A 25,720-nucleotide genomic window follows, 5' to 3' on the forward strand; every position below is an offset into this window, starting at 1 on the left:
AGGGTGGGAGGAGACAGGGTGGGAGGAGACAGGGTAGGAGGAGACAGGGTGGGAGGAGACAGGGTGGGAGTAGACAGGGTGGGAGGAGACAGGGTGGGAGGAGACAGGGTGGGAGGAGACAGGGTGGGAGGAGAAAGGGTGGGAGGAGAAAGGGTGGAAGGAGACAGGGTGGGAGGAGACAGGGTGGGAGTAGACAGGGTGGGAGGAGACAGGGTGGGAGGAGACAGGGTGGGAGTAGACAGGGTGGGAGGAGACAGGGTGGGAGGAGACAGGGTGGGAGGAGACAGGGTGGGAGTAGACAGGGTGGGAGGAGACAGGGTGGGAGGAGACAGGGTGGGAGGAGACAGGGGGAGACAGGGTGGGAGGAGACAGGGTGGGAGGAGACAGGGTGGGAGGAGAAAGGGTGGGAGGAGACAGGGTGGGAGGAGACAGGGTGGGAGTAGACAGGGTGGGAGGAGACAGGGTGGGAGGAGACAGGGTGGGAGTAGACAGGGTGGGAGGAGACAGGGTGGGAGGAGACAGGGTGGGAGGAGACAGGGTGGGAGTAGACAGGGTGGGAGGAGACAGGGTGGGAGGAGACAGGGTGGGAGGAGACAAGGTGGGAGGAGACAGGGTGGGAGGAGACAAGGTGGGAGGAGACAGGGTGGGAGGAGACAGGGTGGGAGGAGACAGGGTGGGAGGAGACAGGGAGGGAGGAGACAGGGGGAGACAGGGTGGGAGAAGACAGGGTGGGAGGAGACAAGGTGGGAGGAGACAGGGTGGGAGGAGACAAGGTGGGAGGAGACAGGGTGGGAGGAGACAGGGTGGGAGGAGACAGGGTGGGAGGAGACAGGGAGGGAGGAGACAGGGGGAGACAGGGTGGGAGGAGACAGGGTGGGAGGAGACAAGGTGGGAGGAGACAGGGTGGGAGGAGACAGGGTGGGAGGAGTCTGGGTGTGAGGTGTATATAAGAACTGCTGCCTAGTTTTTCCCGACACTGTTGGCCACACCATCGTCAGCTGTTGTCTGCTGCTGCTGCTGCTGTTGTCTGCTGCTGCTGCTGTTGTCTGCTGCTGCTGCTGTCGTTGTCTGCTGCTGCTGCTGCTGCCGTTGTCTGCTGCTGCTGCTGCTGCCGTTGTCTGATTGTCTTGTTCTCTCGTCGCTACAGTTGTGAGGTAATTATACATGGCTTGTACACGATCAATGGCCAGAGTATTTGGCCATATTCTACCCCCCCCATATTCTACCCCCACCATATTCTACCACTACCATATTCTACCACCACCATATTTTTCCACAACCATATTCTACCCCCACCATATTCTACCACTACCATATTCTACCCCCCACAATATTCTACCCCCACCATATTCTACCACCACCATATTCTACCTCCACCATACTCTACCACCACCATATTCTACCACCACCATATTCTATCACCACCATATTCTACCTCCACCATATTCTACCTCCACCATATTCCACCTCCACCATATTCTACCTCCACCATATTCTACCTCCACCATATTCTAAGAACATAAGAACATAAGAACAAAGGTAACTGCAGAAGGCCTATTGGCCCATACGAGGCAGCTCCTATTCTATAACCACCCAATCCCACTCATATACTTGTCCAACCCGTGCTTGAAACAATCGAGGGACCCCACCTCCACAATGTTACGCGGCAATTGGTTCCACAAATCAACAACCCTGTTACTGAACCAGTATTTACCCAAGTCTTTCCTAAATCTAAACTTATCCAATTTATATCCATTGTTTCGTGTTCTGTCCTGTGTTGATACTTTTAATACCCTATTAATATCCCCCCGGTTATGTCCATTCATCCACTTGTAAACCTCTATCATGTCACCCCTAACTCTTCGCCTTTCCAGTGAATGCAACTTAAGCTTTGTTAATCTTTCTTCATATGAAAGATTTCTAATTTGGGGAATTAACTTAGTCATCCTACGCTGGACACGTTCAAGTGAATTTATATCCATTCTATAATATGGCGACCAAAACTGAACTGCATAATCTAAATGGGGCCTAACTAGAGCAAGATATAGCTTGAGAACCACACCAGGTGTCTTGTTACTAACGCTGCGATTAATAAATCCAAGTGTCCGATTTGCCTTATTACGAACATTTATGCATTGATCCTTTTGTTTTAAATTCTTACTAATCATAACTCCCAGATCCCTTTCGCAATCCGACTTCGCAATCACAACACCATCTAGCTCGTATCTTGTAACTCTATCATCATTACCTAACCTCAGAACTTTACATTTATCAGCATTAAACTGCATCTGCCAATCCTTTGACCATTTCAAAACCCTATCTAGATCAACTTGAAGTGATAGTGAGTCCTCCTCCGAATTAATTTCCCTACCGATTTTCGTATCATCGGCAAATTTGCAAATGTTGCTACTCAAACCTGAATCTAAATCATTTATATATATTATAAACAACAGAGGTCCCAGGACAGAGCCTTGAGGCACTCCACTTACAACATTTTCCCACTCTGACTTGATTCCATTTATACTAACTCTCTGTTTCCTTTGGTATAGCCATGCCCTAATCCAGCTTAATATAGCACCCCCAATACCATGAGACTCTATTTTTTTAATCAGTCTTTCATGTGGCACTGTATCAAAAGCTTTGCTAAAGTCAAGGTATACAACATCGCAATCCTTACCACTATCAACTGCCTCAACAATGCTAGAATAAAAAGATAACAAATTTGTTAAACATGAACGGCCATTTATAAAACCATGTTGCGACTCAATTATTAATTTATGTTTTTCAAGATGAAGACGAATTTTATTTGCTATTATAGATTCGAGTAACTTTCCCACAATAGACGTTAGGCTAATTGGTCGATAGTTAGACGCAAGTGATCTATCTCCTTTCTTAAAAACTGGTATCACATTAGCAACTTTCCAAAACTCTGGCACTCTGCCTGACTCTATTGATTTATTAAATATGGTTGACAGTGGGTCACAAAGCTCCTCTTTGCATTCTTTAAGCACCCTAGCAAACACTTCATCCGGCCCTGGGGATTTGTTTGGTTTGAGTTTTACTATTTGTTTAAGAACATCCTCCCTGGTAACTGCTAAACTCGTCAACCTGTCCTCGTCCCCACCCACATAGACTTGTTCGGCTGAAGGCATATTGTTAAGTTCCTCTTTAGTAAATACAGATACAAAATATTTATTAAAAATACTACTCATCTCTTCATCACTATCTGTTATTTGACCTGTCTCAGTTTTTAATGGACCTATCCTTTCCCTAGTCTTAGTACGATATAACTGAAAAAACCCTTTAGGATTTGTCTTTGCTTGCCCTGCTATGCGAACTTCATAGTTTCTTTTTGCTTTCCTTATCTCTTTTTTAACATTTCTAACCAGTTGTACGAATTCCTGTTCTAAAGTGACCTCCCCATTTTTAATCCTTTTGTACCAAGCTCTCTTTTTACCTATAAGGTTCTTCAAATTCTTTGTTATCCACTTTGGGTCATTAGTATACGATCTATTCAATTTGTATGGTATACTACGTTCCTGTGCTTTGTTTAGAATATTCTTAAATAAGTTATATATTGAATCCACATCGAAATCCCCATTTAAGTCACCTATCGCTGGGTTCATGTCTCGCTCCAAGACCGGCCCACACCCCATACCCAAGCCTTTCCAATCAATTTGACCCAAAAAATTTCTTAGGCTATTAAAATCAGCTTTTCGAAAATCTGGCACTTTAACAGAATTTTCTCCTACTGGTCTATTCCATTCTATGCTAAATCTGATTTCTTTGTGATCACTGCTCCCTAGCTCACTCCCTATTTCGATGTCATTAATTTGCGTTTCCCTGTTAGTTAACACTAAATCTAAAATATTATTTTCCCGTGTTGGTTCCTTAATGTGTTGCGTAAGAAAGCAATCGTCAATTAATTCTAGAAAATCTTCTGCTTCACTATTCCCTGTTTTGTTCAACCAATTTATTCCGCTAAAATTAAAGTCACCCATGACATAAATACTGTTAGATCTAGATGCTCTAGATATTTCATCCCATAGATGCTTTGCTTCCATTCTGTCTAAATTTGGTGGCCTATATATTACTCCTATTATAATATTATTAGCTTTTTCGTTTAATTCAATCCAAATAGTTTCTGTGTGTGGCTCTGTTTTGATTCCCTCTTTGAGACTACATTTCAAATTATCCCTAACATATATGGCTACTCCACCTCCTCGTCTAATATATCTATCTGTGTGAAATAGTTTAAATCCATATATTTGATATTCAGCTAATAGTTCTCTATTTTCTACATTCATCCACGTTTCGGTAAGTGCAATAATATCTATTTTTTCTGTGCAGACAAGAGCATTTAATTCGTTAATTTTATTTCTTAGACTTCTACTGTTAGTGTAATATACCCTAAGTGAATTGTTATTTTGCGGACCTTCTCTTTCCCTGATCGTTTTGCCAATTCCTTTCTCCCACAAACACATACTTTTATTACCTCCTTCCTCCAAATCAATTCCCATACCTCTATCTACTAACAGTTTAAACCCAAACAAACACCTCTAACCACTTCTTCTAGCGAGTTCGCAACAGCAACAACCCCAGCTCTCGATAGATGCACCCCATCACGAGCATACATTTCATTTCTTCCATAGAAGTGTTCCCAGTTGTCTATGAAAGATATTGCATTTGATTTGCAATATCTTTCCAGCCGGCAATTGACACCAAGTGCCCTCGATATCCATTCATTTCCCACTCCCTTTCTTGGAAGAATGCCACATATGATCGGGATTCCTCCCTTGCTCCTAACTAACTCTATGGCTGTTTTATACCTCTGAATCAGTTCCTCACTCCTGACTCGACCAACATCATTTCCTCCCACGCTAATGCAAATAATGGGATTGTTCCCATTACCAGCCATAATATCTCCATCATATTCTACCCCCACCATATTCTACCACCACCATATACTACCACCACCATATTCTACCACCACCAAATTCTACCACCAGCATATTCAACCACCACCATTTTCTACCCTACCATGTTCTACCCCCACCATATTCTACCCCCCACTATATTCTACCACCACCATATTCTACCACCACAATATTCTACCACCACCATATTCTAACCGAACCATTTTCTACCACCACAATTTTCTACCCCCACAATATTCTACCACCACCATATTCTACCACCACCATATTCTACCTCCACAGTATTCTACCCCCACAATATTCTACCACCACCATATTCTACCTCCACAATATTCTACCTCCTCAATACTCTACCACCACCATATTCAACCACCACCATATTCTACTCCCACCATATTCTACCACCACCATATTCTACCCCCCCCCACAATATTCTACCCCCCACCATATTCTACCACCACCATATTCTACCACCAACGTATTCTACCACCACAATATTCAACCACCACATTATTCAACTTCCTCCATATTCTACCACCACCATATTCTGCCACCACCATATTCTACCACCACCATATTCTACCACCACAATATTCTACCACCACAATATTCTACCACCATTATCTTCTACAACCACCATATTCTACCACCACCATATTCGACACCCACAGTATTCTACCACCACTATATTCTGTCAGCACCATATTCTACACCCACAATATTCTACCACCATTATCTTCTACCACCACCATATTCTACTACCACCCTATTCTACCACCACAATATTCTACGACCACAATATTCTACCACCACCATATTCTACCACCACCATATTCTACCACAACAATATTCTACCACCACAATATTCTACCACCACCATATTCTACCACAACAATATTCTACCACCACAATATGCTACCACCACAATATTCTACCATAACCATATTCTACCACCACAATATTGTAAGAACATAAGAACAAAGGTAACTACAGAAGGTCTATTGGCCCATACGAGGCAGCTCCTATCTATAACCTCCCAATCCCACTCATATGCTTGTCCAACCCGCGCTTGAAACAATCGAGGGACCCCACCTCCACCACAATACGCGGCAATTGGTTCCACAAATCAACAACCCTGTTACTGAACCAGTATTTACCCAAGTCTTTCCTAAATCTAAACTTATCCAATTTATACCCATTGTTTCGTGTTCTGTCTTGTGTTGATATTTTTAATACCCTATTAATATCCCCTCTGTTACGTCCATTCATCCACTTGTAAACCTCTATCATGTCACCCCTAACTCTTCGCTTTTCCAGTGAATGCAACTTAAGCTTTGTTAATCTTTCTTCATATGAAAGATTTCGAATTTGGGGAATTAACTTAGTCATCCTACGTTGGACACGTTCAAGTGAATTTATATCCATTCTATACTACGGCGACCAAAACTGAACTGCATATTCTAAATGGGGCCTAACCAGAGCAAGAAATAGCTTAAGAACCACACCAGGTGTCTTGTTACTAACGCTTCGATTAATAAATCCCAGTGTCCTATTCGCCTTATTACGAACCTTCATGCATTGATCCTTTTGTTTTAAATTCTTACTAATCATAACTCCCAGATCCCTTTCGCAATCCGACTTCGCAATCTCAACACCATCTAGCTCGTCCCTTGTAACTCTATCATCATTACCTAGCCTCAGAACTTTACATTAATCAGCATTAAACTGCATTTGCCAATCCTTTGACCATTTCAGAACCCTATCTAGATCAACTTGAAGTGATAGTGAGTCCTCCTCCTAATTAATTTCCCTACCGATTTTCGTATCATCAGCAAATTTGCAAATGTTGCTACTCAAACCTGAATCTAAATCATTTATATATATTATAAACAACAGAGGTCCCAGGACAGAGCCCTGAGGTACTCCACTAACAACATTATCCCACTCTGACTTTACCCCATTTATACTAACTCTCTGTTTCCTTTGGAATTGCAATGCCCTAATCCTAGTTAATATAGCACCCCCAATACCATGAGCTTCTATTTTTTTAATTAGTCTTTCATGTGGCACTTTATCAAAAGCTTTGCTAAAGTCAAGGTACACAACATCACAATCCTTACCACAATCAACTGCCTCAACTATGCTGGAATAAAAAGTTAGCAAATTTGTTAAACATGAACGGCCATTTGTAAAACCATGTTGCGACTCATTTATTAATTTATGTTTTTCAAGATGGAGACGAATTGTATTTGCAATTATTGATTCAAGTAACTTTCCCCCAATAGACGTTAGGCTAATTGGCCGATAGTTTGACGCAAGTGATCTATCTCCTTTCTTAAAAATTGGTACCACATTTGCTACCTTCCATGACTCTGGCACTCTGCCTGACTCTATTGATTTATTAAATATGGTAGACAGTGGCTCGGAAAGCTCCTCTTTGCATTCTTTAAGCACCCTGGCAAACATTTCATCCGGCCCTGGGGATTTGTTTGGTTTTAGTTTTTCTAATTGTTTAATTACATCCTCCCTGGTAACTGCTAAACTAGTCAACCTGTCCTCATCCCCACCCACATAGACTTGTTCGGCTGAAGGCATATTGTTAAGTTCTTCTTTAGTAAATACAGATATAAAATATTTGTTAAAAATACTACTCATCTCCTTGTCATTATCCGTTATTTGACCTGTCTCAGATTTTAATGGACCTATCCTTTCCCTAGTCTTAGTTCGATATAACTGAAAAAATCCTTTAGGATTTGACTTTGCTTGCTCTGCTATGCGAACTTCATAGTTTCTTTTTGCTTTCATAATCTCTTTTTTAACATTTCTATCCAGTTGTATGAATTCCTGTTCTAAACTGACTTCCCCATTCTTAATCCTTTTGTACCAAGCTCTCTTTTTACCTATAAGGTTCTTTAAATTATTTGTTATCCACTTTGGGTCATTAGTATTCGATCTATTCAATTTGTATGATATACTACGTTCCAGTGCTTTGTTTAGAATTTTATTAAATAAGTTATATATTAAATCTACATCGAAATCCCCTTTTACGTCACCTATCGCTGGGTTCATGTCTCGCTCTAAGACCGGCCCACACCCCATACCCAACACTTTCCAATCTATTTGACCCAAAAAATTTCTTAGGCTATTAAAATCAGCTTTTCGAAAATCTGGCACTTTAACATAATTTTCTCCTACAGGTCTATTCCATTCTATGCTAAATCTGATTACTTTGTGATCACTGTTCCCTAGCTCACTCCCTATTTCGATGTCATTAATTTCTGTTTCCCTGTTAGTTAACACTAAATCTAAAATATTATTTTCCCACGTTGGTTCCTTAATGTGTTGCGTAAGAAAGTAATCGTCAATTAATTCTAGAAAATCTTCTGCTTCACTATTCCCTGTTTTGTTCACCCAGTTTATTCCACTAAAATTAAAGTCACCCATGACATAAATACTGTTAGATCTAGATGCTCTAGATATTTCCTCCCATAGATGCTTTGCTTCCATTCTGTCTAAATTTGGTGGCCTATATATAACTCCTATTATAATATTATTTGCTTTTTCGTTTAATTCTATCCAAATAGTTTCTGTGTGTGGCTCAGTTTTGATTCCCTCTTTGAGACTACATTTCAAATTGTCCCTAACATATATGGCTACTCCCCCTCCTCGTCTAATATATCTTTCTGTGTGAAATAGTTTAAATCCATTTATCTGATATTCAGCTAATAGTTCTCTATTTTCTACATCCATCCACGTTTCGGTAAGTGCAATAATATATATTTTTTCTGTACAGACAAGAGCATTTAATTCATTAATTTTATTTCTTAGACTTCTACTGTTAGTGTAATATATCCTAAGTGAATTGTTATTTTGAGGCCCTTTTCTTTCCCTGATCATTTTGCCAATTCTTTTCTCCCACGAACACATACTTTTATTACCTCCTTCCTCCAAATCAATTCCCATACCAATCCAATTCTACTAACAGTTTAAACCCAAACAAACACCTCTGACCACTGGTTCCAACGAGTTCGCAACAGCAACAACTCCAGCCCTCGATAGATGCACCCCATCACGAGCATACATTTCGTTTCTTCCATAGAAGTGTTCCCAGTTGTCTATGAAATATATTGCATTTGATTTGCAATATCTTTCCAGCCGGCTATTGACACCAAATGCCCTCGACATCCATTCATTTCCCCCTCCCTTTCTTGGAAGAATGCCACATATGATTGGGATTCCTCCCTTGCTCCTAACTAATTCAATGGCTGTCCTGAATCTCTGTATTAGTTCCTCACTCCTAACTCGCCCAACATCATTACCCCCTGCACTAATACAAATAATGGGTTTGTTCCCATTTCCCGTCATAATATCATTCATGTTTCCAACAATATCACCAATTCCAGCTCCCGGATAGCAAACCCTTAATCTGTTCCCCCTATCTCTGGTACAAAACGTTCTGTCTAAATACCTCACCTGGGAATCTCCCACAACCAAAATTCGCTTCGGTACCTCCTTAACTTTCTGAGCAGCCTGAGGGGCCTGCTCTCCGCCGCTCCTTCCAGATTTCCTCGCTGCAGGCGCACCCCAGCACTCGTCCTCCAACACGGCAAATGAATTTGCTGTTCTTAGAGCATCTGTAGGCGGCCTTGTCAAGGTCTTCTTAAGACCCCTGTCCTTCACCACCTTGTACCACCACAATATTCTACCACTACCATATTCTACCACTACCATATTCTACCACCACAATATTCTACCACCACCATATTCTACAACCTCCACATTCTACCACCACCAAATTCTACCACTACAATATTCTACCCCAACCATATTCTACACCCACAATATTCTACCACCACCATATTCTACCCCCACAATATTCTACCACCATTATCATCTACCACCATCATATTCTACCACAACTATAATCTACACCCACCATATTCTACCACCACTATATTCTACACCCACCATATTCTACCACCACCATATTCTACCAGCACCATATTCTACCAGCACCATATTCTACCACTACCATATTCTACCACCACAATATTCTACCACCACAATATTCTACCATCACCATATTCTACCACCACAATATTCTCCCACTACTATATTCTACCACCACAATATTCTCCCACTACCATATTCTACCACCACAATATTCTACCACCACCATATTCTACCACCACCATATTCTACCACCACCATATTCTACCACCACCATATTCTACCACCACCATATTCTACCACCACAATATTCTCCCACTACCATATTCTACCACCACAATATTCTACCACCACCATATTCTACCACCACCATATTCTACCCCTACCATATTCTACCACCAAAATATTCTACCACCACAATATTCTCCCACTACTATATTCTACCACCACAATATTCTCCCACTACCATATTCTACCACCACAATATTCTACCACCACCATATTCTACCACCACCATATTCTACCACCACAATATTCTACCGCCACCATATTCTACCACCACCATATTCTACCACCACCATATTCTACCACATTCTACCACCACCATATTCTACCACCACCATATTCTACCACCACCATATTCTACCACCACCATATTCTACCACCACCATATTCTACCACCACCATATTCTACCACCACAATATTCTACCACCACCATATTCTGCCACCACCATATTCTACCACCACCATATTCTACCACCACAATATTCTACCACCACAATATTCTACCACCACCATATTCTGCCACCACCATATTCTACCACCACAATATTCTACCACCACAATATTCTACCATCACCATATTCTACCACCACAATATTCTCCCACTGCTATATTCTACCACCACAATATTCTCCCACTACCATATTCTACCACCACCATATTCTACCACCACCATATTCTACCACCACCATATTCTACCACCACCATATTCTACCACCACCATATTCTACCACCACCATATTCTACCACCACCATATTCTGCCACCACCATATTCTACCACCACCATATTCTACCACCACCATATTCTACCACCACCATATTCTGCCACCACCATATTCTACCACCACAATATTCTGCCATCACCATATTCTACCACCACAATATTCTACCACCACCATATTCTACCACCACAATATTATTGGGAGCAGCGCCAAGAATTAAGTTGAACAGGAAATAGTGTTTAAAAATCATCAGCGCTGCAGGCTGTGGAGGCCAGGCTGTGGAGGCCAGGCTGTGGAGGCCAGGCTGGGGACGCCAGGCTGTAGAGGCCAGGTTGGGGACGCCAGGCTGTTGAGGCCAGGCTGTGGAGGCCAGGCTGTGGAGGCCAGGCTGTTGAGGCCAGGTCTGGAGGCCAGGCTGGGGTGAACAGGCTGTTGAGGCCAGGCTGGGATGGACATGCTGGGGAGGTCACATTAGGGAGGCCAGGCTGGGGAGGCAAGGCTGGGGTGAACAGGCTGGGGAGGTCACACTGTGGAGGCCAGGCTGTGGAGGCCAGGCTGTGGAGGCCAGGCTGGGTTTTCTTCTAGTGCCCATTCTCCAAGTTCGCTTGTTTTATTTATAATACCATCTATGTCAGTGTACATTGCCTTGAAGCTCACTTCTGTTCATTCTCATGTTCCATTCTTGGTGAGTGTTCTGCTGATGGAGGAAGCTGTTCCATTGGTGTGAGGATTTGTGAGGTGGTTAACAGGGTCTCAGAGGATACTGGGTGAGGGATGGGGGGTCAAGGGAAGGTGGGATAGGGAAGGAATGGGGTAAGGAGGGAGGGGGGATATTGAGGATATGGAGTGAGGGGGAGGGGTGACAGGGAGGGTATGGGATGAAGGGGAAATGAGGACAGGGAAGGAAAGAAAAAGGGGAAGGGGGGGCATGGTTGGAACGTGGTTAGGGGTGACAGGGTCAGTTCTGGGTGAGGGGTCTCACATCAGGGGTATTTGAGCTGGTTGTGGATTTTAAAACCCAAAAATGATCTCTGGTCATTGCACCAGACTGTTACTTGCATACAGGTGGACAGCGTTCTCAATCACTCCCCGACAGAAATAAACAGCCAACCTCGGCAGCCACTCTCCCGCTACCGTCGGTTGACCAGCAATGGACACTTAGGTGCTTGTAATTTACCCAGGAGAGTACTCTGTATGCATCTTGATCTTGGGGAGTGGTTCAGCGTCACCTACTTAGCGGTGTGGCTCCCAAACTGGCCTCGTTGTCTTGTGTACACACACCCTACTCGAGCTGCCATGACTCCCCACTCTCTCCTTGTTTGGAATGATCTCCTAAATACCCCTTTTGTGAATTAGTGTCTACTGTCACATATCTGCAGCCATGACCATCTTTCTTTCTCTCCCTTTCTGGGAAACCTCACCAGCACAAGGGCAAAAGCCACCTAACATTTATTATACAAAGAAAACGTACATAATTCATGACATATAAAATTGAACATCACCATACAACGGTCTAAGCTGCTACAACCCAGTAGCACTCCAAATCATATCCTGGCTTCACCAGCTCTCCATATCAAGTGGCTGCACAACTCTGGGCTTTCCACTTACTACTCCCTCACTGTTTGAGGCGGAAATCCTGTCACAACGTTACTGTATCCTCAACCCTAAAATTATATGAAACTCTAAGGATGAAATACCTGAAACATCTACATTAAGTACCCCCCAGGCAAAAGAAGAAATCAGTCTCTCTCACTGCGTCTTACATGTCAATACGCACTAAAGCACTCCCTTATACAATCATGTGTCCACAATGAACCTCTGTTCTGCTCATAGAGGCACCTTAATTAATGCGTATATCTGGGTCCTCCAAAATTCAGGGAAATCAATTGCTTGAAATATTTGCTTGAAATCAACTCCTCACCATGGAGTTCTGCTCTACCTCAGAGTTCAGGATACACAAGGCAGTTCGAAGTGTAGGATGGCGGTCCGCGAATTAGTTCAGTATTCTCAGGATATTTATGTACCAGTGAGCCCAAAACATGGTTTTTGTTCATACGACGGGTACAGCAACGCATTGATAACGCATCATAGGGAATTCTTATAACGTTGGATAAGAAAAAAAATTGAAAAAGAACGAGTTTGTGGCAAGACTGTGGCACCAGCCGGCTGAGAAGAGAAGAATTTGGACCACCACATGGAGATGAACTCTGGCCTACAGGGACGTCAACAATTAAGGCGGATATCGCTTCATAAATCACCTAGTTGTGCTTTGGGTTGCTTACTTGCAAGTGAGTGACTCTCAAAGTCAGTCATACACGGTGTACATTGTTTTTTATATAATAATTAGCTTTGTACTTAAGTTAAAATACGAAAAAGTATCTCGAGAGTCTCGGCTTGGTACTAGTTTTTTCACACCTGTGTGTTACATTACACTGCCACCGACTAGCCCCCCCCCCTCACCATAACACGCTAATGTAAACACACACACACACACACACACACACACACACACACACACACACACACACACACACACACACACACACACACACACACACACACACACACACACACACACATATGGGCATATGAAAGGTACAGCAACGCAGTGATAACGCAACATAGTGAATTCTTATAACGTTTGATAAGAAAAAAAATTGAAAAAGAACGAGATTGTGGCAAGACGGTGGCACCAGAGGCCGCGAAGGGAAGAGTTTTGGACCACGACGTGGGAGGACCTCTGGCGGGGACGTCAACAACAATATCGGACATCGCTTCATAAATCACCTAATTGTGCTGTGGGATGCTTACTCGGAGGTGAGTGCCTCTCAAAGTCAGTCATATAAGGTGTACAGTGTTTTTTTTTTTTTTATATAGTAATTAGCTTTGAACATAAGTAATTAAAATACGAAAAAGTAGCTCAAGAGCCTCAGCTTGGTACCAGCTTCTCACACCTCTGTGTGACATTACACCGCCACTGACTAGACCTACCCCCCCCCCTCCTCCTCACCACAACAAGCCAGTGTAAACACACACACATGCACGCACGCACACACTGGTGACCGCTCACCCTCACTCACCCACCCTCACCCCTCACGTTCCCACGCCTTACAGTACCCCAAGACACCCCCCTACCCCTCCCCCTATACACAAACACCCCCGCACTCAACACACACACATACACACACACATCAAACACACACACACACACACACACACACACACACACACACACACACACACACACACACACACACACACACACACACACACACACTCACACACACACACACACACACACACACACCACACACACGCACGCACACACACACACACGCACACACACACAATCTCTCTCTGTACCCTCCCGCACTAACCCACCCCCACACACCCTCTCCATCCCCCTCCCTCACTTCCACCTTCCACCTCTCCCCATATACTCACACACCTCCTCTCTCTCTCTCTCTCTCTCTCCCCCCCCTCTCTCTCTCCCCCCCCCCCTCTCTCTCTCTCTCTCTCTCTCTCTCTCTCTCTCTCTCTCTCTCTCTCTCTCTCTCTCTCTCTCTCTCTCTCTCCCCCCCTCTCTCTCTCTCTCTCTCCCTCCCCCTTTCTCTCTCTCTCTCTCCCTCCCCCTTTCTCTCCCTCTCCCCCTCTCTCTCCCTCTCCCCCTCTCTCTCACTCTCCCCCTCTCCCTCCCTCTCCCCCTCTCTCTCACTCTCCCCCTCTCCCTCCCTCCCCCCCTCTCTCTCCCTCTCCCCCTCTCTCTCCCTCTCTCTCCCTCTCCCCCTCTCTCTCCCTCCCCCCTCTCTCTCCCTCCCCCCTCTCTCTCTCCCTCCCCCTCTCTCTCCCCCTCCCCCTCTCTCTCCCCCTCCCCCCTCTCTCTCCCCCTCCCCCCTCTCTCTCCCCCTCCCCCTCTCTCTCTCCCCTTCCCCCTCTCTCTCTCTCCCCCCCTCTCTCTCTCCCCCTCCCCCTCTCTCTCCCTCACCCCCTCTCTCCCTCCCCTCTCTCTCTCCCTCCCCTCTCTCTCTCCCTCCCCTCTCTCGCTCCCACCCCTCTCTCTCTTCCTCCCCCTCTCTCTCTTCCTCCCCCCTCTCTCTCCCTCCCCTCTCTCGCTCCCACCCCTCTCTCTCTTCCTCCCCCTCTCTCTCTTCCTCCCCCCCTCTCTCTCCCTCCCCCCCTCTCTCTCTCTGTGTCTGTCTGTCTCTCTCTCTCTCTCTCTCTCTCTCTCTCTCTCTCTCTCTCTCTCTCTCTCTCTCTCTCTCTCTCTCTCTCTCTCTCTCTCTCTCTCTCTCTCTCTCTCTCTCTCTCTCTCACACACACACACACTCATAGGGAAATCATGGAAGGGAGACGAACTCTGACTGCCAAACGCAGGAAATTCACAACTGGAACAAACACAGAGGATGGGATGGAACAGGAAGCCTGGATGAAGGAAGTACTCCAGCAAATGCAGAATGAATTCAGTGAAGGACTGAGGGTAATGAGGGAGACAGTAGCCAACCTGCAAGATGATTTAAGGGCAGCAAAGGAGGAGATAAGATACCTAAAGGAGACTCTTCCACAATACCAGGCACAAACCGTACCCCAGGGAGATGGGAATGCTACTGTGGAGGGGACCACCACAACCCAGATCTCATTTGCTGAAATGCTTAAAAAGAGCCCTGAAGCTAGGTCTGCGGTTAAGGAAGTTGCCATGGAAGTGGCTTCCTCTCAGGAAGCAGCTAGATGTACTAGCCGGCTGATAGAGAGAAATAGAGCAGTAGTAGTAGCAGGCATTGAAGAACAAACAGGGACCAGACCAAAGGAGCGGAGAGACAAGGACAAAAACATGATTAAAGAGATCCTTAAAGAGGTAAGGATGGAGGGAGCTGAGCGAAATGTTGAAAAGGTTTTCAGGCTTGGAAAGTACAACAAGGACAGAGACCGAATGATAAAGGTGGTTTTCATGAGCGAAATCGCGAAAGAGGAACTGCTAGCAAGGAAGTGTTGTCTAAAAGGTGTAGAGAAGTTCAAGAAAATATTCCTGCAGAGGGATATGACAAGGGAAGAGAGAATACGGACAGCAGACGCGAGGAAGGAGCGCAGGAAGAGAGAAGGAAATCAGAGTACCACAACCCAGAACCCTACAATCCCAGAGGGAAGTGGAGAACCCTCCTCAAACAGTGCAACAGCCACAGGGATTGGGGCACCACCCCCAAATTCTACCCAACAGACACCCAACCTGCCCCATCCCCTGTCAGCCCCCCACTAAGTACCCACCTAGGGCACCCTCCCCCCACCCACCCCCCACCCCCCACTCACCCCCCTTCTCCCCCTCACCCCTCTCCCCAGGACCTCCCTTCTCCCCCATCCCCCATGCCCTCCCTTCTTCCACATGACTTCCCGTCTCTCCCACCCCCATGCCCTCCCTTCTCCCCCTCCCCCCTAAGCCCCCCACTCTCCCCCACCCCACCTAAGTCTTCCCCTCTCCCCCACTCCCCTAAACCCTCCCCTCTTCCTCACCCACCTCAGCCCTCCCTTTTCCCCCACGCCCCCCAAGCCCTCCACCCTTTTCTCTTCCCCCAAGCCCCCCCATCTCCCCTATCCCCCACAGCCTCTCCTCCCCCCATGCTTCCCCAACCCTCCCTCTCTTACCCACCCCCTGTACCCTCCCCCTCTTATCCACCCCCTGTACCCTCCCCCTCTTATCCACCCCCTGTACCCTCCCCCTCTTATCCACCCCCTGTACCCTCCCCCTCTCCCCCACCACCCCAAGCCCTCCCTCCTCCACCAATCCCCCCGTGCCAGGTCCCCCCAGCTCCCACTCACCCCAGATCCCAAAGGTCCCCCCCAGAAAAGAAGCAGAAGAGAGTCAGTTTCAGGGTGATGTACTCGAACATAGATGGGATCACAAGCAAGACAAGTGAACTAAGGGAAAGAGCACAAGAAGTTAACCCAGATGTAATCGGACTCACTGAAACAAAACTCTCTGGAATCATAACGAATGCCGTGTTTCCCCAGGAGTATACAGTAATAAGGAAAGAGAGGGAAGGTAGAGGAGGAGGCGGAGTGGCCCTACTCATGAGAAGGGAATGGAGTTTTAAGGAGATGGCCATCCCGGGCTGTGAGGAGTTCAGAGACTACATAGCAGGCACCATAACAATGGGAGGACCAAGAATAGTAGTAGCAGTAATATACAACCCTCCACCAAATGACAGGAGACCCAGTCAAGAGTATGAAAACAACAACAAGGCAGTTAACACTATAATTGAGAGGGCAGCCTCTGCTGCCTGTAGAAATAGATCCCACCTGCTCATCATGGGCGACTTCAATCACGGAAAGATTGACTGGGAGAACAAGGAACCGCATGGAGGCGAGGATACGTGGAGAGCCAAACTATTGGAGGTGGTGACAAGCAACTTTTTAACGCAGCATGTCGGAGAACCCACAAGGATGAGAGGCAATGACGAACCAGCGAGACTCGACCTAGTCTTCACTCTGAACGACTCCGACATAAGAGAAATCGGTTTTGAGGACCCAGTAGGAATGAGCGACCACAGTGTACTGGTGTTTGAGTACTTGATTGAAGAAGGGTTATTGAACTCGAGGAGGGATACCGAAACCAAAAGGTTAGCATACCGAAAGGGAAACTATGAGGGGATAAGAAAATTCCTAACAGATATAGCATGGGAAACAGAGCTCAGGGGAAAGACGGCCCAAGATATGATGGATTACATCACGCAGAAGTGCAAGGACGCAGCAAACAAGTTTGTCCCAGTCCAAAAGGAAAACAGAGAAATGAAGATGAGAAACCCATGGTTTAATCAAAGATGTAGGCTAGCTAAGCAGCAAAGTAAAAGGGCATGGAGAAACTATAGGAATAACAGGACACTGGAGAGCAGAGAAAGATACCAGAATGCCAGGAATGAATATGTCAGGATGAGAAGAGAGGCAGAAAGACAATACGAAAATGACATCGCAAGCAAGGCAAAGACTCAGCCTAAATTGTTGCATAGCCACATTAGGAGAAAAACAACAGTAAAGGAACAGGTTATGAGATTAAGGATAGGGGCGGAAGGATTCACTACAAATGACAAGGAAGTGTGTGAGGAATTGAATAAGAAATTCCAGGAGGTCTTCACCTTAGAACAAGGAGAAATTCCAGAGGTAAGTGAGGGAATAGCTAACCAGGAACCACTGGAAGAGTTTGAGATTACCAGTGGGGAAGTAAGGAAGTGTTTACTAGAGTTGGACGTGACGAAGGCTATAGGCCCAGATGGAATCTCCCCTTGGGTTCTAAAGGAAGGAGCAAGAGAACTGAGCCTACCACTCTCCATAGTGTATAACAAATCACTGGCAACAGGGGAACTGCCAGATACTTGGAAAGCAGCTAACGTAGTCCCGATATACAAGAAAGGGGATAGACAGGAGGCACTGAACTACAGGCCAGTGTCCCTAACCTGCATACCATGCAAGCTGATGGAGAAGATTGTGCGAAAAAAACTAGTGGAGCATCTGGAGCGAAGGAACTTTGTAACACAGCATCAACATGGGTTCAGGGATGGCAGGTCCTGCCTCACAGGGTTACTTGAATTCTACGACCAGGCAACAAAAATAAGGCAAGAAAGAGAAGGGTGGGCAGACTGCATATTTTTGGATTGTCAGAAAGCCTTTGATACAGTGCCACACAAGAGGCTAGTGCGAAAGTTGGAGATGCAGGCTGGAGTGAGAGGGAAGGTACTCCGGTGGATAGAGGAATACCTAAGCAACAGGAGACAACGAGTCTGTGTGAGGGGTGAGGTCTCAGATTGGCGAGACGTCACAAGTGGAGTCCCGCAGGGGTCAGTCCTTGGACCTATACTGTTTCTGGTATATGTAAATGATCTCCCAGAGGGTATAGATTCGTTCCTCTCAATGTTTGCCGACGATGCAAAAATTATGAGGAGGATTGAAACAGAGGATGATAGTAGGAGGCTACAAGATGACCTGGATAGACTGAGTGAATGGTCCAACAAATGGCTGTTGAAGTTCAACCCGAGTAAATGCAAAGTAATGAAACTAGGCAGTGGAAACAGGAGGCCAGGCACAGGATACAGAATAGGAGATGAAGTACTTAATGAAACAGACAGAGAGAAAGATCTAGGAGTTGATATCACACCAAACCTGTCTCCTGAAGCCCACATAAAGAGAATAACGTCTGCGGCATATGCGAGGCTGGCTAACATCAGGACGGCGTTCAGGAACCTGTGTAAGGAATCATTCAGAATCTTGTACACCACATATGTAAGACCAATCCTGGAGTATGCGGCCCCAGCATGGAGCCCGTACCTTGTCAAGCACAAGACGAAGCTGGAAAAAGTCCAAAGGTATGCTACTAGACTAGTCCCAGAACTAAGAGGCATGAGTTATGAGGAAAGGCTGCGGGAAATGCACCTCACGACACTGGAAGACAGAAGAGTAAGGGGGGACATGATCACAACCTACAAAATCCTCAGGGGAATCGACCGGGTAAACAAGGACGAACTTTTCAACACTGGTGGGACGCGAACAAGGGGACACAGGTGGAAGCTGAGTACCCAAATGAGCCACAGAGACGTTAGAAAGAACTTTTTCAGTGTCAGAGTAGTTAGCAAATGGAATGCATTAGGAAGTGATGTGGTGGAGGCTGACTCCATTCACAGTTTCAAATGTAGATATGATAGAGCCCAATAGGCTCAGGAATCTGTACACCAGTTGATTGACGGTTGAGAGGCGGGACCAAAGAGCCAGAGCTCAACCCCCGCAAGCACAATTAGGTAAGTACAATTAGGTAAGTACACACAAACCAGCCTACCGCCAACCTCACCCCTCGCCCCAGAGACTGACCTTCCGTCCCTCACCCACCTGATTGTTCTCCTTCCTCTCTCCCCCGCTCTGCCTCTCCCTCGCTCTCCCTCTCTCCCTCTCCCTCACTCCCTTTCACACTCTCTCTCCCTTTCACTCCCTTTCACTCCCTCTCCCTCCACCCCTCCACCAGTTAACCCCACCCCCCACTGTGCCACCCCCTACGATAAACACACACACACACACCCAAGTAAATGTAATGTGATGAAGATAGGCGTAGGGAACAGGAGGCCAGATACTAGATATCATCTGGGAGATGAAATTCTTCATAAGTCAGAGAGAGAAAAAGACTTGGGGGTAGACATCACGCCAGACCTGTCCCCTGCAGACCATATCAAAGGGATAACATCAGCGGCATATGCCAGGCTGGTCAACATAAGAACAGCATCCATAAACTTGTGTAAGGAATCATTCAGAACTTTGTATACCAGATATGTCAGACCAATCCTGGAGCATGCGGCTCCAGCATGGAGTCCATATCTAGTGAAGGATAAGACCAAACTGGAAAAGGTTCAAAGGTTTGCCACCAGACTAGTACCCGAGCTGAGAGGTATGAGCTACGAGGAGAGGCTACGGGAATTAAACCTCACTTTGCTGGAAGACAGAGGAGTTAGGGGGGACATGATCACCACATTCAAGATTCTGAACGGAATTGATAGGGTAGATAATGACAGGCTATTTAACACAAGGGGCACACGCACTAAGGGGCACAGGTGGAAACTGAGTGCCCAAATGAGCCACAGAGATATTAGAAAGAACTTTTTTAGTGTCAGAGTGGTTTACAAATGGAATGCATTAGGAAGTGATGTGGTGGAGGCAGACTCCATACACAGTTTCAGGTGTAGCTATGATAGAGCCCAATAGGCTTAGGAACCTGTACACCTGTTGATTGACGGTTGAGAGGCGGGACCAAAGAGCCAGAGGTCAACCCCCGCAAGCACAATTAGGTGAGTACACACACACACACACACACACACACACACACACACACACACACACACACACACACACACACACACACACACACACAGGTCAAGCGGGATGGTAAGACAACAGAACGAAGCTGTTGGAGAGGGACTGGAGGAGTCACACATGGAGATGATTGCTAAGGCATGGAAGGAAATCAGTGGAGAATTGAAGAACCAGAGGGAAACTATATGTAAGCTGCAGATAGAGCTAAGTGCAGCACAAGAGGAGATAAAAGGCCTAAAAACAGGCCCTCCACAGACTCTGGCCCAGGCAACCAGCCCCCAGGTACCAGATGTAGCAATGGCAGGGACCCCTACAATTGGTCCAACCTTTGCTGAAATGCTGAAGAGCCCAGATGCTATGTGCACAGTCAAGGAAGTTGTAATGAAAGCAGTAACCTCACAGGAGGCAGCTAGATGCACAAGCCAGCTAATGGAAAGGAAAAGAGCTGTAGTAGTGATAGGTGTGAAGGAACATGAGGGTTCCACAAGGGAGGAATGGGGGACTAAAGAAAAAGCTGCAGTGGCAGGGATATTAAAGGAGATAGGAATGGAAGGGGCTGAACAAGACATAGAACAGTTTTTCCGGATTGGCCAGTACAACAGACAAAAAGAGATTGATCGAGATAGTATTCAAGAGCGAGGTCCTCAAAGAGGATATCCGAGGTATGCAAGGAATTACAAAGAGGTATATGTTCAGAGGGATATGACTAGAGACGGGATAGTAAGGGAAGCAGATGCAAGGAAAAGGTGCAAGGAGAAGGAAGGGAGCCAGGGAACCTCAGCCTTCAACCCAGCAATCCCAGAGGGGAGTGGGGAACCCCAATCCAACAACTCGGGAACCCCAGGGGGGAATGCAACACCCCAGCCCACCACCCAATAGGGCCACCCCTATCCCCCCAGCACAAACCCTTCCTTGCCACTGCACAATGCCCATCAAAAAATCAAAATCCTCCCTCTCCCCTTACCCCAAGTATCCCCTGCTTTCCCAGCCCCTGGTCTTCTTCCTGCCCCAAGGAGGCCCAGGCGAGACCTAAGCCCTCCATCTCCCACTCCACCTCCCCCCAAACCCCTGTCAACTACACCGCAGGAGGGCGTGCCCTCTCCCCAAGCAATCACTGCCCTCTCACCCCCCCCCCCAGGACTTCTTCCTGCCCCAAGCAGGCCTGAGCAAGACCGAAGCCCTCCATCCCCCACTCCACCTCCCCCTAAACCCCCTGGCAACTACCTCACAGGAGGAGGAGCCTACCCAAGTAGCAATGACCATGGAAAAACTTCCTACACTTGTGGGGAGTGAGGGTGAAATTGGATATAAGAAAGTGAGCTTCAAGGTAATGTACTCAAACATTGATGGGACTAGCAATAAAGCAAGTGAACTGGCCGAAAGGGCGCAAGAAGAAAACCCTAATGTAATAGGACTCGCATAAACAAAATTGTCAGGAGTCATAACAGATGCTGTGTTTCCAAAGGACTACTGTATAGTAAGGAAAGAGAGGGAGGGGAAAGGAGGTGGAGAAGTGGTCCTGCTGATAAGGAAGGACTGGGGTTTTGATGAGATGGAAATTCCGGACTGTGACAGGTTCAGAGATTACATAGCAGGAACTATAACAATGGGTGAACCTAAGATAATAAATGACAAATGACAGAAGACCTAGATAGGAGTTTGATAGGAACAACATGGCAACCATTAAAATATTAGAAAGAGCAGCTTCAGTTGCTTGCAGGAATAGCTCAAGACTCTTAATCATGGGCGATTTCAACCATGGAAAGATAGACTGGGAGAATGGGGACTCACATGCTGGTGCAGATACGTGGAGAGCTAAACTCTTGGAAGTGGCAACAAGGAATTTTTTGAGCCAGCATGTTAAGGAACCCACAAGAGTGAGAGGCAATGATGAACCAGCTAGACTCGACTTGACATTCACCCTGAATGAGTCAGAAATAAGGGAAGTCAAAGTTGAAGCCCCCATAGGAATGAGTGACCACAGTGTACTGACTTTTGAGTACTTGGTGGAGGTAGGGGATAACCTATCCAAGGATGGTATCGGAGGGAAAAAGACTAAATTACCGAAGAGGAAAATATGACGAGATGAGGAACTTCCTCAGGGGAATACCATGGGAAACATAACTTAGAGATAAGAATGTGCAGGAGATGATGGATTTTGTCACCCAGAAGTGCCAGGAAGCTGCAGACAGGTTTATCCCTGTCCAAAAGGAGAAAAACGAAAAAAAACAGAAAAACCCATGGTTCAACCAGGAATGCAAGGTAGTGAAGCAACTGAGTAACAGAAATTGGAGAAACTACAGAAATAACGGAACACCAGAGAGCAGGGAGAGATACCAGAGGGCCAGAAATGAGTACCTCAGAGTGAGGAAGGAAGCAGAGAGACAGTTTGAAAATGACATAGCGAGTAAAGCCAAGACCCAACCAAAGCTGCTCCACAGCCACATCAGGAGGAAAACAGCAGTGAAGGAACAAGTGATGAAACTGAGAAAAGGGGAGAACAGATACACAGAGAATAACAAGGAGGTGTGTGAAGAATTCAAAAAGAGATTCCAGGAGGTCTTCGCAATAGAACAAGGAGAAGTCCCTGAATTAAATGAGGAGGAGGCAAACCAAGCAACCTTGGAGGAATTTGACCTCACCAGTGATGATGTCAAAAGGTGTCTGCTGGAGCAGGATGTGACAAAGGCTGTTGGACCTGACAGAATCTCACCACGGATACCAAAAGAAGGTGCAGAAGCACTAAGTGTGCCACTCTCTATGGTGTATAATAGGTCACTGGAAACAGGAGACTTGCCAGAAAGTTGGAAGACAGCTAATGTAGTCCCAATATACAAGAAGGGTGACAGGCAAGTGGCACTGAACTGCAGGCCAGTTTCCCTAACTTGTATACCATGCAAGGTGATGGAGAAGATTGTGAGGAAAAGGCTCGTAGAGCATCTAGAGGGAAATAACTTTGTAACACACCACCAACATGAGTTCAGGGATGGTAAATCGTGCCTCACAGGTTTAATAGAATTTTATGACCAGGCAACAAAAATTAGGCAGGAAGGAGAAGGGTGGGCCAACGGCATTTTCCTGGACTGCCAGAAAGCCTTTGACACAGTACCCCATAAACGGCTGTTAAAAAAGTAGGAGCAACAGGCAGGAGTACATGGAAAGGTGCTCCAGTGAATAAGGGAGTGCTTAAGCAAAAGGAAACAGCGAGTAACGGTGAGGGGGGGACACATCAGAGTGGCGAGATGTCACCAGCGGAGTCCCACAGGGCTCAGTACTTGGACACATCCTGTTTCTAATATATTAACGATCTTCCAGAGGGTATAGACTCGTTCCTCTCAGTGTTTGCTGATGATGCAAAAATTATGAGAAGAATCAAGACACATGAAGATAGACAGAGATTACTGGATGACCTGGACAAACTGGAGGAATGGTATAGAAAATGCCGGCTAAAGTTCAACTCAAGAAAGTGTAAAGTAATGAAATTAGGCAATGGGAGCAGGAGGCTGAACACAAGGTATCATCTGGGAGGTGAAATCCTGCAAGAGTCAAATAGAGAGAAAGATCTGGGGGTTGATATTACACCGAACCTGTCCCCAGAGGCCCACATCAAAAGAATATCATCAGCGGCATTTGCTAGACTGGCCAACAAAAGAACTGCCTTTAGAAACTTGTGGAAGGAATCGTTCAGGACCCTGTATACCACTTATGTAAGACCAATCCTGGAATATGCAGCTCCAGCCTGGAGTCCATACCTAGGTAAACACAAGACAAAGTTAGAGAAGATTCAGCGGTATGCCACCAGGCTCATCCTGGAACTGAGAGGAATGAGCTACGAGGAAAGGCTAAAGGAGCTGAACCTCACATCCCTGGAAAACAGAAGAGTAAGGGGGAGCCGGTCGGCCGAGCGGACAGCACGCTGGACTTGTGATCCTGTGGTCCTGGGTTCGATCCCAGGCGCCGGCGAGAAACAATGGGCAGAGTTTCTTTCACCCTATGCCCCTGTTACCTAGCAGTAAAATAGGTACCTGGGTGTTAGTCAGCTGTCACGGGCTGCTTCCTGGGGGTGGAGGCCTGGTCGAGGACCGGGCCGCGGGGACACTAAAAAGCCCCGAAATCATCTCAAGATAATCTCAAGATAAGATAGGGGAGACATGACAACCACCTACAAAATTCTCAGGGGAATTGACAGGGTGGACAAAGACAAACTCTTCGGCACGGGTGGGACACGAACAAGGGGACACAGGTGAAAACTTAGTACCCAGATGAGCCACAGAGATGTTAGAAAGATTTTTTTCAGTGTCAGATTAGATAATAAATGGAATGCACTAGGAAGTGATGTTGTGGAGGCTGACTCCATACACAGTTTCAAATGTAGATGTGATAGAGCCCAGTTGGCTCAGGAATCTGTACACTAGTTGATTGGCAGTTGAGAGGCGGGACCAAAGAGCCAAATCTCAACCCTAGCAAGCACAATTAGGTGAGTACACTTCTTCCCCATCCTCGAAGTTCTTCCATTTACTTCTTCCCAAACAAACCTGCAATTCCATTACCATGCCAAGAAAAATGTTTTCCTGACAAAACATAAGTAATAAACCTATATCCTAGTATTAAAACTTGCCCTCTGACAACGCTCGGCGCTGTCCAACTGTGATGGGTGCTCCCCCATCCTGGACGGATCCAAGTTGGAAACATGTCTTGACACGCCACTGGGAGCTTTCCTCCGGCCATGTCACTGGGTGCCGCTTCTCCTCAGTCGCTCACCAGACACGGAAGTGTGAGGGTGCACCGCTCTTGCCGCCAGCATGTCCACTCAACTCCAAACCCCTATATTTGCTAACTGGCTCAATAAAATTACTACCCTATATATACACATGTTCACTATGATCGCTGGGCACATGATCAAACACTGATAGCTAATCTAACAACTGATTAAACAGGCTTAATACAGGGATCTATGACACAGGGCGCTCACTCCCTGGTGCTCAACATGACG

The 25,720-nt window shown here is 46.1% G+C and overlaps 1 protein-coding gene across 1 annotated transcript in view; it reads left to right on the forward strand.

The window, feature by feature from the left end:
• The first annotated feature begins 972 nt into the window (after nt 1–972).
• LOC123747628 (leukocyte elastase inhibitor-like) overlaps nt 973–25,720 on the forward strand; it is a 45,267-nt gene continuing 20,519 nt past the window's right edge. Inside the window, exon 1 of the mRNA XM_069323903.1 lies at nt 973–1,154. The gene's annotated coding sequence lies outside the window, so the exon portion shown is untranslated. The remainder of the gene's footprint in view (nt 1,155–25,720) is intronic.

Source organism: Procambarus clarkii, chromosome 13 (genome assembly GCF_040958095.1).
Source record: "Procambarus clarkii isolate CNS0578487 chromosome 13, FALCON_Pclarkii_2.0, whole genome shotgun sequence".
Taxonomy (NCBI): Eukaryota; Metazoa; Arthropoda; class Malacostraca; order Decapoda; family Cambaridae; genus Procambarus; species Procambarus clarkii.